Source organism: Prionailurus bengalensis, chromosome D2, assembly GCF_016509475.1.
Source record: "Prionailurus bengalensis isolate Pbe53 chromosome D2, Fcat_Pben_1.1_paternal_pri, whole genome shotgun sequence".
NCBI lineage: Eukaryota > Metazoa > Chordata > Mammalia > Carnivora > Felidae > Prionailurus > Prionailurus bengalensis.
Genome location: NC_057351.1, coordinates 9,084,575 through 9,101,996, shown reverse-complemented (window position 1 = coordinate 9,101,996; position 17,422 = coordinate 9,084,575). Strand labels below are relative to the sequence as shown.

Genomic DNA, 17,422 nt, shown 5'->3' with positions numbered 1-17,422 from the left:
CTCTCTGTGCCTCTTGTTTCCTCATCTGGCCATTAAATGAAAGACTCTTAACTCACAGAATTGTCGTGAGGATTAAATGGCTTAAGGGGCGCCTGGGTGGCGCAGTCGGTTAAGCGTCCGACTTCAGCCAGGTCACGATCTCGCGGTCCGGGAGTTCGAGCCCCGCGTCAGGCTCTCGGCTGATGGCTCAGAGCCTGGAGCCTGTTTCCGATTCTGTGTCTCCCTCTCTCTCTGCCCCTCCCCCGTTCATGCTCTGTCTCTCTCTGTCCCAAAATGAATAAACGTTGAAAAAAAAATTTTTTTTAATAAATAAATAAATAAAAATAAAAATAAATGGCTTAATATGTGTTTAAACATAGAGAACGGTGCCTGGCACACAGGGAGTGCTTAAATACGTACATATGTGATTTTGGAAGGACATATCCATTCCTCTACCAAGTATTCACTTAACAAGTGAACTGTTGCCAGTGGTTACCTCTAGGGCATGGGAGTGAGAGAGGCGGGGCAAGAGGCCCGCATTGGTGCTTCATACATTTGGGTGTTGCTTGGCAATGGGCCTGGTGGATGCGCCACCAGGGTAGAGGTTAGGAAAAGACGGGGAGCCGGCCGCGGCTAGCTGCGGGACCCGGGGCAGGTCTCTACGGCACTCAGGCACCGGCTTCTTCACACTGCAGGCGGGAGGCCTGACCGTCCGCACCTCATGGGATGATCATAAGGCTGCAGGGGTTAATACACGCGCACTTGCAAGAGCCCGGGTCCCTGGAGGGCAGATGTTATCGATGGCAGCACTGGAAGGGAAACTGAGATCAAAACCTGCAGCCCCTGGGGTCATCGTGGTGTTTGTCTTTAAAATCACGAGAAAAGAACCAAGAAGGCGTGTCCCCCAAAGGACAATAGAAGTCAAAATAAAATTGTGGGGTCTTGCTTACATTTCCACCATTTTTTCTCCTTCCCGCAAAGCCTTTTAATATCTCGGCCGTGTGTACATTCTTCGCCGATCGTACCAAAGCCACCTCGCCAATGTGTTCATTTTTTTTTTTTTCCTGTTACTGGAGATTAATTCTCCCCGTTCTCCATTTTTTCCTCTTCTTCAGTAGAATTCATTTGAACCTTGAGGGGTTTTTGCTTTCAAGGAGGAATCACAATTACTCTATCTTTCTCTTGCCTGATTTGCTTTTATAAGAAAAAGTGAGTATTACTTTTTTCATTTTATTTATTTTGAGAGAGAGAGAGAGAGGGAGAGGAGCAGAGGGAGAGAGAGAGAGAGAGAGAGAGAGAGAGAATCCCAAGCAGGCTCCACGCTCAGCACAGAGCCTGACGTGGAGCTCCATCCCATGACCCTGGAATCATGACCTGAGCTGAAATCAAGAGTCGGATGCTCAGCCTACTGAACCACCCACCCGGGCGCCCCAAAAGTGAACATTATTAATAAAACCATATGCCTTAAGGGTCAATCTACTGAACATGTTACCACCAAGGGGCCGCTTTCCTCCTATCAGAGTTGTGAATTCTAAGACAGACTTGGAAACTCAAAAAGTAAGGATAAAAATGCCTTTGCTCATTGCCCCAAGAGGCTTACAACCTGTCAGGAGGATGAAGATCCCTAGAAACAAAAAGCGATGTGTCAAATCTCTGACCGGGGAAGGCCCAGGTACGTCCCAGGGACTCCAGCTCTGGGCGTGATCACGTGGCAGGCAAGAGAGGACCGACACCTTCTTATAAAACGCTTCCTGAGGGGCGCCTGGGCGGCTCAGTCAGTTAAGTGTCTGACTCGGCTCAGGTCATGATCTCACGGTTCTCGGGTTTGAGCCCCGTGTCTGTGCTGACAGCTCAGAGCCTGGAGCCTGTTTCAGGTTCTGTGTCTCCCTCCCTGTCTCTGACACCCCCGCCCCCTGCTTCATGCTCTGTCTCTCTCTGTCCCAAAAATAAATAAACATTAAAAAAAATTTTTTTTAATAAATAAACGCCTATTGAGTGATGACGGTTGTGCCCCCCGCTTTCTCTGTTATCTCCTTGAATGTGCCTAACAGCCACGCGGTGTTACCCCTGCTCATTTTCTGGTGCGGATACTGAGGAAATGACAAGGCAGCACCCAAACCCGGACAATCGCCTCACAGGACTCCCAGCACAGGGTGTGGGTCCAGGGTCACCAGTGTGAGGGCCAGAGTGCATAGGGGGCAGCGGAGAACGATGACAAGATGATGGTGTTTTCCGTGTGGCTCTTTCCCCCGGGCAAGCCTGTCTTTGCCTTGCGCCCCTCACGGAGGGACATCTAGAGGGACAGGGTGGTTGAGAACCCCTCTCTCTCTCTCCCTCTCTCTGCCGTGGAAGAGGCTGAGGCAGGCCCTTGACGATGGGGACTCCTCTCTCCCAACCACACCTCCTTTCTGTCCCACGTCATGGGTGCCACCGAATTCTTATCTTCTTGGACCAGCCCAGCCCAAGGGCACTAGGCGATCTCTCCACCTCCCCCTGCAGCCGCCTCTGGAGGAGCCCGCTGTGCTCCTTCCCTTCCAGTGGCCTCTCATCAGATGCGACCTCAGTCTCTGCCTCCCCGCCGCCACCGCTTACCCTGGGCGCCCGCATCCCCTCGGGCCCTTCCGTTATCAGCGCTTCTGTCCTAAGTGCGGCGGTGTTGATGCCAGGGACGCGGGAGCTCAGGCCACAGTTCTGGGTCTGCTGTGGGAAAGAAGTCGTGCAGATCTCCGAGTAAAACGGCGAGTGGGAGAAGCAGGAACCTTCCCTGGAGGCGCCTCCCCTGCGGTGAATTGAGGGAGAAAAACCGAAACACACTGTGCTCGGAGGGACGGAGGGACGGGAGCGTGTAGGGCGGCCGGCTACGCCCTGCAATGGCTGTTCCCTCTACCTGGAATGCTGTGCTCTTTGTTTCCTGCTTGGCAGCCTGGGGTTTTATTTCTCAAGACTCTCCAGATACCCCGGCCGACTCAAGCAAAGCTGGTTATTCACCGGACTCCTCTTGCGGCAATTCACCGTAGCTAACGGTGTCCCTAAGGAGTGGTTTCTGGGGAGCAGGAACCCTGTCCCCAGTCCGAGGCCACAGTAAGCGCTCAAACGCACAGACTGTCTCAGATGATGACTGAAGGGTTGATCAAATGATGACAAGATTGATTCCCGTAGGTGGGGAGTGGGATTTCCAGAGGAATTAGATGTGAGCTGATTCTTTTTTTTTTTAACGTTTTATTTATTTGAGAGAGAGAGAGACTGAGCACGAGTGGGGGCAGAGAGAAAGAAAGACACAGAATCCAAAGCAGACTCCAGGTCCTGAGCTGTCAGCACAGAGCCCGACGAGGGGCTCGAACCCACCAACCGTGAGATCATGACCTGAGCCAAAGTCAGACACTTAACCACCTGAGCCACCCAGGCGCCCCGTGAGCTGATTCTTGAAGAGACTTTGCCAACCAGCTTGCCAGGTTCATGAGTGCCAGGACGTTTTCCAGGCACTGGATCCATTTTTCTGGATCTCTATTATCTGTCTATACACGGGAGTTTCTCAGCCTCTGGACAACAGACCTCTGGGGCCGGATAATTTCGTCGTTGGGGGCTGTGCTGTAGGATATTTATCGGCGTTTCTGCCGCCCCCCCCCCCGCCACCGCCCCTGCTACACACATTCTCCCCAAGTTGTGACAAGAAGAATGTGTCCAGACATTACCAAACGTCCCCCGAGGGCAGAGTCACCCTGGGTTTAGAACTCCACAGAGGCTGGCTCTCGTTTAGCCTTAAAAAAACCATTCTGTAAAATTGAACAATCACAGAAGCTTAATAGTCTTAACCATTCTCAAGAAACTGCTGTGGACCCGTCAGGCTATCTATGCTGAATGTTCTCTACACATTCTATCTAATCCTCAAGTAGGATAATCCTCATTTTATAGTTAAGGAAGTGCTAAGCACTCTCCAGAGTGCTCAGGAGATTGCCCACCTGGCAGAAGGTGTATGTTTGCTGACCTAATGGGATCGGGCCGGACTCAGTCTCCCCTTATGTGCACGCCCCCAAGTAACTGCTACTTCTTTGCAAACAGCCTTCCGGCACGTGGGGATGGGGAGGTGCAAATCGGCTGAAGTTTCAAAGGAAATCAGATCTATGAAATACGTCCAGCTACAAAAATAAATACTCTGATAAATACGGACCTTGAAAAAAATCATAACTAGTCTGAAAGCAATCATAAAACATAAATGTGAAGTCAAAAGAACATTCTTTGCCAGGTGTCCTATCAGTATATAAATGGACACGTTAGAGGGGCACCTGTCGGTTAAGGTGGCTCAGTCGGTTAAGCGTCCGACTTCAGCTCAGGTCACGATCTCACGGTCCGTGAGTTCAAGCCTCGCGTCGGGCTCTGGGGTGATGATGGCCCAGAGCCTGGAGCCTGCTTCCGATTCTGTGTCTCCCTCTCTCTCTGACCCTCCCCCATTCATGCTCTGTCTCTCTCTGTCTCAAAAATAAATAAACGTTAAAAAAAATTTTTTTTAAATAAATAAAAAAAAAATGGACACGTTAGAAACATGTAGTCCAGGGGCGCCTGGGTGACTCAGGTGGTTAAGCATCTGACTTCAGCTCAGGTCACGATCTCGCAGTCTGTGAGTTCAAGCCCCGCGTCGGGCTCTGTGCTGACAGCTCAGAGCCTGGAGCCTGTTTCGGATTCTGTGTCTCCCTCTCTCTCTCTCTGCCCCTCCCCTGCTCATACTCTGTCTCCCTGTCTCAAAAATAAATAATAGACATTAAAATTTTTTATTTAAAAAAATATGTAGTCGACAAGTCTGTTTTCACTAGATTTTCATCAGAATTATTTCTTTGAGTGCATTAGCTCTGTCAGTTTACAGACACGATTCCTCACCCATCACAAACGCACACACCGTATTCAAAAGAAGTAACAGTAAATTTTCAGAATATCGAGAAAATAAGAAGTAAATCCTAGATCCTGAAGGTTTGCGGTAGAACAGAATCCGGCTGGCCCCTTTCTCTCTTTTCCCTCAGAAGCGAGTAAGTAAAGGGATAGGGAGTGAGCCCCTCTGAGCTTTGTTTTCTACTTCTTGCTGTTGCTCTAAAAATTCTAATAACAAAAGGTGTGCGGCTCAAGAGTGCTGATGCAGATAATTAGTCCAATGTAGACGTTTGTTTTTGAGGCTCCACCGTGTTATTTCAGCAGCCAGCTGTTGTGCATAGACAGTAGTGAGGCCAATACTTTGCCAAGCAGCCTTCCTTTTTGTTGTCAAATTGCATAAAACCTATGAAAGGCAGCAACCAAGGGAGGCGGCATGATCCATCGACTTTTCAAAAACAAGCTTTCTCTTTTTGAAGTGGCGTTTTATTCCCATTTTGGCATTCCGGAATGTTCTGTTCACAACAGGAGCAATTGCACCATATTAGGGCACGACTTTCCTCCTGGCAGCTCGAAACAAGAGCTGGGTTCACAAAGTTTGGTTCTGACTGTGCGAGTCTGCAAAGGTTTGATTCCCTTTAAAGACACGTTTGACTGCAGCGGGTTTGTTGACCCTTTGGCTGCCCCTCCACGCACCGCATGACTGAGCCGCGCGGAGGTTCCCGCTCACCGGCCTGGGGAGAAGGGCTGCAGCCTCGCGCCCGCCCGCCGAGCCGCTTCTCCGGGTCTGCTTCGCCACCTAGTGGCCGGCTCTGGAATTGCCTGTCATCTGAACAACGTAGCGTTGGGGAAAGTCGTTTTCATTGAAGACTGGTGAATAAGGACACAGAGACCCTCTGACCAAAGAAGGGGAGGAGAGACCCACAGCAAACCCTGAGAAGTGATGCGTACTTGATGCTGAATGTGGAGGAAGGGCTGAATAGTTGATCTTAGAAAAAAGCATGGTTGTGAACTGGAAAGGTATTTTTGTTTTTTTTTCCCTTGGCCCTTTGTGATTTAATAATAGTAATAGTAATAATTATAACAACAACAGAAGTGGAATTAAAGTTCTAGAAAAAGTTAATTTACACATTTTTAATCATTTCAGGAGGTTTAAAAATTGACAGCCCCCAATCCTTTTTTTTCACGATGGCTTGGAGGAAATGAAATGGCTTTGTCTCTTGGAATTCATTTAAAAAATGCCTCACATTTACATTGGCCTTTTAGGTGTCTCTAAGCACTTTTACACGTGTTTTCATATTGGATATTTACATTTTTTTAAGTTTTTAAAACGTCATCTAGGTAGTTTACAGATTTATAATCCCAAAAACTTTTCCCATAATTTAGGAGGATTAAATTTCTCATAATGTTACTTTCAACTCTTGGCACTCTCAAATAGTTCACATTTTGTTCCAATTTTTCATTTTAAATACTAAGAAAAGAGGCCAAACTATCCACTGCAGTGACTTTCAAACATTGCTGACCAGGACCGACAGCACAAATTACATTTTATGTCATACCTGTGTACGTGAATATGTGTGTCCTAAAAAGAAGTCTTCAGAAACAGTACTTACAGTTATTATGTGTTCTGATATGCCCTGTTCAATTCTGTGTCTTTTCTTTTTTATTCTCCGGTTGGCCCACTGATTGGTTTCTGGTTTCTGTTTTGAAAAACTCAGCGAAGCGATTCTGTATGTGCTCGTAAATACAATGTGGTGAAGATGGTCTGGAAAAATATACACTCAGAGGTGAAATCGGGAACCAACCTATATATGCACAGATGTCACTAATCCACGTGGAAGGATAGGGCGTTCCTCCCAGAAGACTGGAGGAGGACTTCGTGTCCCCACCCACTAGCAGGATCGTGCTCGTTTTTGAATGCCTCGCCGGAGGTCTGCAGGCTGGAACACTTCCATAGCAATGCCCTGAATGTCCCACCAACCCCCACGGGCCCCGGCTCCCACCTGACGGGTCGGAAATCTCTGGATCCCTGTTCTGTTCCTGCCTCACCACCCCTTTGCCCTTGGGCAGCCTGCGTTCCTAGACCTTCTGCCTGGGATTACTTAGCTTGCAGGGATCTCTGTTCCCGCCACCTGTTCCTTCCCGAGCACGAAAAGGCGGGGCTTCCCTCAGGTGTCCTCACCAGTGGACGTCAGTTCAGTGACCATAGATTAGGAACTTCCTTGATTCGAAATAAGCCCTAGAGCATGTAGGCTTTTGATGGACAAGCTCCACCGTGTGTAGGCTGTTGAGTCAGGATGAGAAAGAGTGCTGAGCCTCGAAATCACAATCCCCTCCTCGGGGAAAGGCCTTAAACAGGAGCCCCACGTTTATCATCGTTTCATTTGGATCTTACCCAGGACCCCTGGTTCTTAGCAAGTTACATGTTACTTCTGAATGGCAGGGGTATGTACGGAAAGAGAGTAGGTGACTTCATGTCTAAGAAGTCTTTTTAGACAGTCCTTATGGAAGCCCTTAGGACCTTCTGATCGGTTTCTCTGATGTCATTCCAACAAGACTTCCATCGCTGAACCTCCGAGAGCACGAGGGTGCTTTTAAGAAGGTGGATCTGCCACAGGGGGCCAGGGAGAAGGTTATGGAAGATGTCTCAGGTACCTGTACCTGAGTGAAAGTTGGAGGAGGAGGAGGTCCTGTTTCCTGGCCACATACGGACACCCCCTCACTAGATCCAATGGGTACAGCTCGCTGTGGATGGACTGGGGGCGCTGGAAATGCACCCCCTGGCTGGGGATAGAAGACAGTGTGCTGTGAAGATGCATGGCCCCTGTGGATGTTCCCACGGAGGAACAAATGGGAGAAGGGCCCCCCGCAGCCGTGGGGAGACAGGGTGCACGACTGACTGGAGAACTGGGGTTTGCCACGTGTCAGATAGGACGTTAACTATTCACGTATAACGTGGGTATTACCTTTTCCACCCACGAATGCTGCCCCTGTGCCAGCAAGGAATCTCATCTGTATATACCAACTGCAATCTCCGTTTTCACGCCCCATTCGGCATGGGGAATCGCCACACAGCAGCTTACAACACCCATTTGCCATTTCAGCTGGTGGCAGGGTTCCCGGGTCGGGGTGTTAAAAGCTGAGATCCCGGGTGTCAGCCGGCCTGAGCTGAGCTCTGGAGTTGTGAGGCCGAGGGACCAGCCGCTCCAAGTGCGTGCAGGCTGTCGCAGCTACTGCCCTCGTAACCCAGAGGCAGAGATGCCCCCCTGCCTCCCACCGGGCGCCAGGCAGGAAGCGTGTGCGGCCCCCCATCACCGCATCACCAGCATCCTCAGACCTGGTTTTTCCTGACCCTCTCCTCACGGAGAACCAACACCAGGGTGGCGGGCGGAAAATTCCAGCATCTTCCCGTCTTTACTCTCTTCCCTGCCTCCCTCTGGCTTTGGAAACGCATACTTTTCCCATTAGGAACGTTACAGATTAGGCTGAAGTCCTCTTTGTCCATCACCTGCACCCTCATCGTCTTCCCCAACTGAGACATCACTGCTACTATGGGATTTGCATCTTTCTGTCTTTTTATGACAATTTTAAACATATAAGCATCTATATAAGGTACATACTATTTTTGTATACGTTTTATTGGTACCTGAATCATATCATGTTTATTCATCACCCCACACGCATTTTTTTCCTACTCAACAATATATTTTTAGAGCTTTTAGAACTATATTCATATATATCCAGCCATGAAATCATCACCATGACCAAGGTCATGAAGCTCACTTATCCTCTTCGTTTTCTTCTAGAATTAGAGCTTCAGATCTTATGTTTAAATAGATAGATGAGGGGCACCTGCGTGGCTTAGTCGGTTAAGCATCCAGCTCTTGGTTTCAGCTCAGGTCATGATCTCACAGTTTGTGAGTTCGAGCCCCACATTGGGCTCTGATGGTGTGGAACCTGCTTGGGATTCTTTCTCTCCTCTCTCTCTCTCTCTCTCTCTGCCCATCCCCAGCTTGCTCTATCTCTCTCTCAAAATAAATAAATAAATAAACATTTAAAATTTTTTAAATTGAGGGGCGCCTGGGTGGCTCAGTCGGTTAAGTGTCTGACTTCGGCTCAGGTCATGATCTCACAGTCCGTGAGTTCGAGCCCCGCATCAGGCTCTGTGCTGACCGCTCAGAGCCTGGAGCCTGTTTCAGATTCTGTGTCTCCCTCTCTCTCTGATCTTCCCCTGTTCATGCTCTGTCTCTCTCTGTCTCAAAAATAAATAAACATTAAAAAAAATTTTTTAATTTTTTAAATTGATAGATCATAGATAGATAAACTTTTATTTGCTGTATTCCCTTTTATGTATTACCAAATTTTGTTAATCCACTCTCAAACTGATGTTCTTTTTTTCCTAGTTGTCATGCCAACAAATGCTTCAGCAAACATCCTATGCACATCTCCTTGAATATATGCAAGATTTTCTAGAGGACAGATACTTAGAACTTAAATTGCTGGCTCATGGCGTACCTATTTTTTCCATGATCCTGCTGAATCACTTTTTGTGGCCGTTTTGTCCACCTACTTAGATTTAACGGGGTGAGGAGGGATCTTTCGTATTTGATTAGGCCAGTACACCATTCCTTGGTGCCCAAAGACTTAAATGTTTGTAGATAAAAAGAACTTATCCCTAAAGCCCTGTTTCGGCCAGAGTATTTCTTTGTTAAAATTTTTCTAATGTTTATTGATTTTTGAGGGAGAAACAGAGCACAAGCAGGGAAGGGGTAGACAGAGGGTGAGAGAGAGAATCTCAAGCAGGTTCCGAGCCGACAGCACAGAGCCCGACTCTGGGATCCTTCTCACAAAGTGTGAGATCATGACCTGAGCCGAAATCAAGAGTCCGATGCTTAACAGACTGAGCCACCCTGGCGCCCCTCTACCAGAGTATTTGAAGTCTGCTTTTAAAAGTACACTTTGAGCATGGTCTGATTTCTTTCTCCTTGTGTTCCTGCGGTCACAACCCAGCACTGAGGACACGAGAAGTTGGCATTAGTGGAAAGCAGGCAGCATATCAGTTAATACTTCTGAGAATTAGCCTGTCACACCATGTTTCTTACCCTCTTCATAACCCACAGAGAGCAGGCAGTGGCCAGGGTTTTTGTTTGTTTTTATTCTGATAAAAACCCTTAACATGAGATCGACCTCCTTAAAAAAAATTGTTTAAGTATATTTATTTTGAGAGAGAGAGAAACAGAGCACATGAGTGAGGGAGAGGGAGAGAGACAGAGAGAGAGAGAGAGAGAGAGAGGGAATCCCAAGCTGGCTCCACACTGTCAGCACAGAGCCCGACGTGGGGCTAGAACTCATGAACTGTGAGATCATGAAGTCAAGAGCTGGACGCTTAACCAACTGAGCCACCCAGGCGCCCCCCCTCCTTTAAGACAATGTTAAGTGCGGGCTTCAGTGTTGTTAACTGCAGACACCGTGTTGTACGGAAGGTCACCAGCACTCATTCATCTTGCATAACGTGTGCCCCATTGAATAGTAACTCCTCATTCCCTCTCTCCCCCTGCACCCGCCGTGGCTAATCTGCTGTCTGCTTCTACGAGTTCTGCTATTTCCGGCACCTCATATGAGTAACACAGTGTTTGTCCTTCTGTGACTGGCTTAGTTCACTCAGCATAATGTCCTCAAGGCTCATCGTGCTGTCACATATTGCATCATTTCCTTTTTTAAGGCTGAAAACTACGCCGCTCTACATACCCCCCATACTTTCTTCATCCCTTCATCCATCCATAGATGTTTAGTTTGTTTCTGTATCTTGGCGATTGTTAGTAGTGCTACATGAACAAGGAAGTAAGGGCCAGTGGTAAGGAAGTAAGGCTTGGAGTAAGGGCTTGAAGCGCTTCAAGATGCTAATTTCGGTTCTTTTGGATAAATGCCCAGAAATCATTGCCAAGGACAGTGTCATGAAGCCCATCCTCTGTTTTCTCCAAGGAGTTTTGTAGTTGCAGGTCTTATGTGCAGTAAGGCTTTCGTCTGTTTTGTGTTGACTTTTGTGCATGGCATAAGACTGGGGTCCAGTTTCATTCTTTTGCACGTGGCCGTCCAGTTTTCCCAGCATCGTTTGTGGAAGAGACTGTCCTTTCCTCATTGTGTGTCCTTGGCATTCTGAGCTCTTTCTGGTTACCTGGGTCAGTATGTCTGTCTTCAGGCCAGGATCATACTCCTTTAATTACTACAACTTTGTGATATATTTTTAAATCAGGGATTGTGTTGCCTCTAGCTTCGTTCTTCTCTCTCAAGATGGTTTTCGTTCTCTGGGGTCCTTTGTGGTTCCATATAGGGAAGCCCTCTTGACAGAGGAAGAAATGTGTCTCAGAGAAGCCAGGCGTTCTGCCAAGTTTGTACTCCTTCTCAGCCAGCCCAGAACTCAACCCCAAATCAAACAGGCTCTGAAGACCATGCTTCTTCAACTACCTTTGGCTGCCTTCCAGGGAAAAGTTATTACTGATAACAACAGCATCATATTTATTGATAGAAGTGCAGTTAGTGCATCTCATTATGTGGTGGCCTCAGATGAGCAACCATGATTTCCTAGACATTTCTCCCTCTCAGAGCCAGAAGTCATAACAGGTTTTCGCTCGTAATTTGCTTTGCTCACTACTTTCCATCTCCCATTTGAAAGGCTTTCTTCTCCTCAGTGACCTGTTCACCTACCAGATTCACATTCTTCTTTTTCGCTTTCACATATGAAGATACTAGAAGGAAACAAGTGTAGTTTTCGGGAGTGAATACATGATTATTAACCATTAGCTTTTTAATTACTGTCCTTTAGATGTTGTATCACAAGGGGGGAGAGCACGTAACTACAGGTTATTCTCTGTGAATGGCTCTTTCACAACAGTAACATTTTTGCTCAGTTCATAATCTATATCCATGGTATGATGGACAGAGACTAGAATATTTTTAAAATAAGAAAAAGCACATATCTGAAACTTTTAAGGGATATTAGATATTGAATTAGCATTGAATTATAAAGAGAATAATGGCCACTGGTAGATATGCCAAAGAACTTAAGTCAAAGATCGCCTGATAGTTTGTGATTCACAGGGTTTCTAGTGATTAATCAAGAAGCCCATAGACTCCAGCAGCACCAGAATGAGTATTTAATGAGCCCGGGATAGAGACATAGTCCTATGCATGGGTGTCTTCTCTCAATTCTGGTTTCTTTTATATCCTGTGTTCCAACAAAGTATAATTAGAATGGAATATTATACAACTTGTGGTGTGCCACAGATTCACAGGATGAAGTGAGCCAAACAAAAAGAATTGATCTCAGGCATATTTTTTAAATTCCTACGTGTTTCTTCATCAACATGGGTCAACTGAGCAAATTAATTTGCTCTTGAATTTTTACAAACGTAATGTGATTACCTGCGGGGAGCAATATGACATTGCCTAAAACACTTTGTGCTTTTTAAAAACTATTTTATTCGTATCCCATATGTCATCTGGGGGTGAGCCCATGGAGGGGAGAGTCCTGAGTCATTGAATTCAATGGCACCAATCATAATGGCCTAAAGCTAGTTGTGGCTTAATGAGAAGTGTCGATGTTGAGGGTGACAGTTATGTTAATTGGGACCCTTTTGGCTGCAGATGACAGCGACCTATCTCCGGTAGCCCCAGCCACAAAGATAATGGTTGGCTCACATATATATCCTGCAAGGTCAAGGAGGAGGGGTTGACCTCAGGAGTGGCTCCATCCAGGTTTGAGAAGACATCATGATCATGCCGTCTCTGTGCTCCGCACTGCCTGCCATCTCTCTCCTTCCCCCGTATCTCCACTCTACGCTTGCTTCTCAGGTTTTCCGCGTGGATATAAATAGGTCACCGGCACCTAGAAATCCCCAGGAACACAGAATTACCCTCCCTTTCCAGGACGCATATCAGTTCCCTAAATTTATTCTTGCTGCTCCTGTTTGCATGTTCTTCAGGCCCATTGCTGAGGTAGAGGAGTCAGGACCACATGATTGATGGTCATCCAGAAATTACATACTGTGGATGACAGGCCATTTCTAAGAGAATGGCCGAAGGAGAGACACATAGTAGACAGCCTCTGCATGACATTGGTAAGAAAAAACAAAGATGAACGAAGACAGATGTGCCATCAGCACAAATACAAAGCACTGGGATTATTGGCCGTTATCATGATGTATGAGAAAATCAGCATGGCAGAAGCTGTGAAAATAACTGTACAGAACATGATCAATTCCGTGGGACATCATGACAGAGACTTAGCGTTCTTAAGAATTCTGAAAGGTGCTGCAGAGGATATGTGGGATTCAGAGCACACAGCAGGGGCTGGGGTAGGGAGGGCGAGTAGGAAGAAGGGAGGAATATGACGTTCGCTGTAGTGCAGCTCAAGCATGGACCTTGCTGCTATGTCCAGGAGGCTTTGGAATGGAAGACGCTGGGGAGGTAAAAGTCACTCAGTGTGTAGAAAATTAGCAGGGGTACGTGAGGAAGAAGAGGAATGCATGACAACGGGTGATGATGTGAAGAAGAAAAAAGTAACGCTCATCCGAGCACATGCAGTGGAGGACACTGGACAGGCACCTCGACTCCCCGGGAGAAAGTGGCTGTTAACCTCAGAGACAGGACGTTGAGCTGAGGTGTCTGGTTCGAGACGGATCCGTTCTCATCCATCCGTATGGGTGCGAGTGTGATGGGGAAGCCGGGCAGACACCTTTAGGAATCCTATGGGAAGCTGGGAACCGGGTGGAGGGAGAAGAAACAGATCTTCTGCATATGGATCTGGGAAGGAACCGTAAATGCCACAGAGTACCCAAACAGCAAGTCTCACTTCCCGAATACAGACATCCCGCAGTGAGAGAAAGCTGGAGATAAGGATGACTTGACCGCACCTAATAAAACCCAAAGAGGTGGGGCGCCTGGGTGGCTCAGTCGGTTGGGCGTCCGACTTCAGCTCAGGTCACGATCTCATGGTCCGTGAGTTGGAGCCCCGCGTCGGGCTCTGGGCTGATGGCTCAGAGCCTGGAGCCTGCTTCGATTCTGTGTCTCCCTCTCTCTGCCCCTTCCCCAGCTCTCTCTCTCTCTCTCTCTTTCTCTCAAAAGTAAATAAACATTAAAAAAATTGTTTAAAAAATAAATAAATAAAATATAAAAAAATAAAACCCAAAGAGGTGAAAATAAATAAGGAAGAGGACCCCTTCCATCACCTATGATTGGCAGTTAGTGCATTGCGGTAGATTTCATCTATGCGTTATTCAGATGTTCCTTTTTTTTTTTAATTTTTTTTTAACATTTATTTATTTTTGAGACAGAGAGAGACAGAGCATGAACAGGGGAGGGGCAGAGAGAGAGGGGGACACAGAATCCGAAACAGGCTCCAGGCTCCGAGCTGTCAGCGCAGAGCCCGACGCGGGGCTCGAACCCACGGACTGCGAGATCATGACCTGAGCCGAAGTCGGACGCTCAACCAACCGAGCCACCCAGGCGCCCCAGATGTTCCTTTTTTTTAATATAATTTATTGCCAAGGTGACTAACATACAGTGTGTATAGTGTGCTCTTGGTTTTGGGGGTAGATTCCCTTGATTCATCACTTACATACAATACCCAGTGCTCCTCCCAACAAGCGCCCTCCTCAAGGCCCATCCCCCATTTACCCCTCTCCCCCACTGCCTCCATCAGCCATCAGTTTGTTCTCTGTATTTAAGAGTCTCTTACGGTTTGCCTCCTTCCCTCTCTGTAACTATTCTTCCCCTTCCCCTCCCCCATGGTCTTCTGTTAAGTTTCTCAGGTTCCACATATGAGTGAAAATACGATATCTGTCTTTCTCTGACTGACTTATTCCACTCAGCATAATACCTTCTGGTTCCATCCATATTGCTGCAAATGGCAGGATTTCATTCTTTCTCATTGCCAAGTAGTATTCCATTGTATATAAAAACCACATTTTTTTAAATGTTTATTTATTCCTGAGAGAGAGAGAGAGAGAGAGAGAGAGAGTGGGTGAGGGACAGAGGGAGACACAGAATCCGAAGCAGGCTCCAGGCTCAGAGCTGTCAGCACAGAGCCCGACGCAGGGCTTGAACCCACGAACTGTGAGATCATGACCTGAGCCGAAGTCAGGTGCCTAACCGACTGAGCCACCCAGGTGCCCCAAACCACATCTTCCTTATCCATTCATCAACTGATGGACATTAAGGCCCGTTCCATAATTTGGCTATTGTTGAAAGCACTGCTATAAACATTGGGGTACACGTGCCCCTATGCATCAGCACTCCTGTATCTTTCGGATAAATTCCTAGTAGTGTTATTGCTGGGTATTCAGGAGTTCTTAAACTCTTCTTCTCTGTAATAGAACAATACACTAGAACATTTAGACTATTAAAAGTTTTTTTTTACAATTTCAAATAGTCCTGAAGTAAATACATGTGTATATGTGTATGAATGTAAGTGCATGTAAAATTGTAGGTGTATGCTTTTGTATGCCCAACCATTTATGTATTTTATGTGTAAGTACACACACACACACACACACACACACACAATACATACATGCTACACGTACACACTGTCAGCTTCCGGAATCTTGGAATTTGTGCATTATTTGGACACATGCTGCTAAGTTACCTTTCGGATTGTTGACCAGTTTACCCTACATCCAAGACCGTGAAATTATTTCCTTCACACTGTTGTCAATACTCCATGCATCAAATCCCTTATATTTTGCCTCGTAGGTGACAAATGGTATCTCATTGATCTTTAAACGCACATTAATTCCACTTGAAAGAGGTTCATCAAGAGTTTCAGCTAGTCAGGCCAGGTGTATGCAGCATTGGGACAGGCTGGTGGGAAGCAGAGAAACATCCCAGTGAAACACAGAGGTGGTGGGCTCAAGATTGTCTGGGTATGAATGAATCTCTGCTCCCCTCCTCCGTCACTCATTAGCTTGATTCTCGGACAAATAACTCTCTGTGTCTCAGTTTCTTGTAAAATGTGATTATTTTAAAGACGAAGCGAGATGAAAACATATGGCAATTTGCACGTGTACCACATAGGAAGTATCCAATATATGTTCTGTTTTAATCACTATTATTGTACTAAATTGAGCTTTGAGCATCCTGAAAGCAAAGTGAGCTCATTGTTCGTAAGAAGAAGAGTAAAGTAACACTAGACACTACCCTTATGTAGCACGTTCTGTGTGCCACGCTCTGCACTAAGTACTTTCTTTGCACGTATTAAAATATTTTGGTGAGAAACAAAATTTCTTTGACCACTTACTATGGAATTCTGTGTTAAATTTCTCAATGGTTTATTGCATTATACGGAATGTTTCATTCCTATTTTTCAGTGAGGAAACTGGCACTCAAAAAAGTTAAGAAACAGGGGAGCCTGGGTGGCTCAGTAGGTTAAGTGTCCGACTTCGGCTCAGGTCACGTTCTCATGGTTCATGAGTTCAAGCCCCATGTCGGGCTCTGTGCTGACAGCTCAGAGCATGGAGCCTGCTTCCAGTTCTATGTTCTCCCTCTCTCTGCCCCTCCCCTGCTCATGCTCTCTCTTTCTCTCTCAAAAATAAACATTAAAAAAATTTTTTTAAGTTAAGAAATACCCAAGATCCCACCACCAGAAAGTAGTTGAACCGAGATTTGAACCTACGCCTTTGGGACTACAAGGTCTTCCTGCTACAGGCTGAGGCCACCCCAAGAGACTACGTGTCATTCTGACTGCTCTCCGTTGAAAGACTCTGACTTGCAGTGTCTAAAGGCCTGAGTCAGGACTCTTACCGTGTGACGTGTGCACATCTTTATATGTAAGAGTTTACAGTTGAACACTTCTTCTTATTTATTTTTGAGAGAGAGAGCATGCAAGAAAGTGAGGGAGGGGCAGGGAGAGAGAGACAGAGAGAGAGAGAGAGAGATTGAGATAGGGAGAGAGAGACAATCCCAAGCATGCTCTGTGCTCTCTCCACTCAGAGCCTGATGCAGGGCTCGAATCCACAAACCGTGAAATCATGACCTGAGCCAAAACCAAGAGTCAGACGCTTAACCGACCGAGCCACGCAGGTGCCCCCGGTTGAACGCTTTTTAAATCAAGAGCCTAAACACAACAGAAGTGTTCCCAGTAGTATTTTGCTGTGATCAGCAAACACTGAATTCATAGAATGACACCCACTGAGGAATGATGGACTGAGGTCCACAGTGGCTGGTGACGTGAGCATCTGTAGGCCTCACGACCCCAGAGGCTCCAAGAGGATGGGGCAGGTCTCCCCCAAGGTTTCCCGTGACAGCACGGGGGTCTTCCTGGTGATGTAATGTATTACATCAATGTGATCAATTGTAATGATTCTTAGTCATTTCTATATCTTGGTGACAAGTGTCCAAAAGAACTAATTGCAATTTTGCAACTATTTGTACACAAATGTGCATGCGTGGTGCTACAATACTTTTTCATCGCTGAATTTAAAATATCTACAAATACTGGAAATATCCAAAACCAGTTTGGGCAGTTCTGAATATTCTGGTAAAGATCCTGCCTATTATCAAGCATATGGCAGCTGCCTTCCGTACTGTT

The 17,422-nt window shown here is 46.6% G+C and overlaps 1 protein-coding gene across 1 annotated transcript in view; it reads left to right on the top strand.

Moving 5' to 3' along the window:
* The window catches only part of CHRM3 (cholinergic receptor muscarinic 3), a 519,800-nt gene that overhangs the window by 499,352 nt on the left and 3,026 nt on the right, over positions 1-17,422 (top strand). The window lies entirely within an intron of this gene.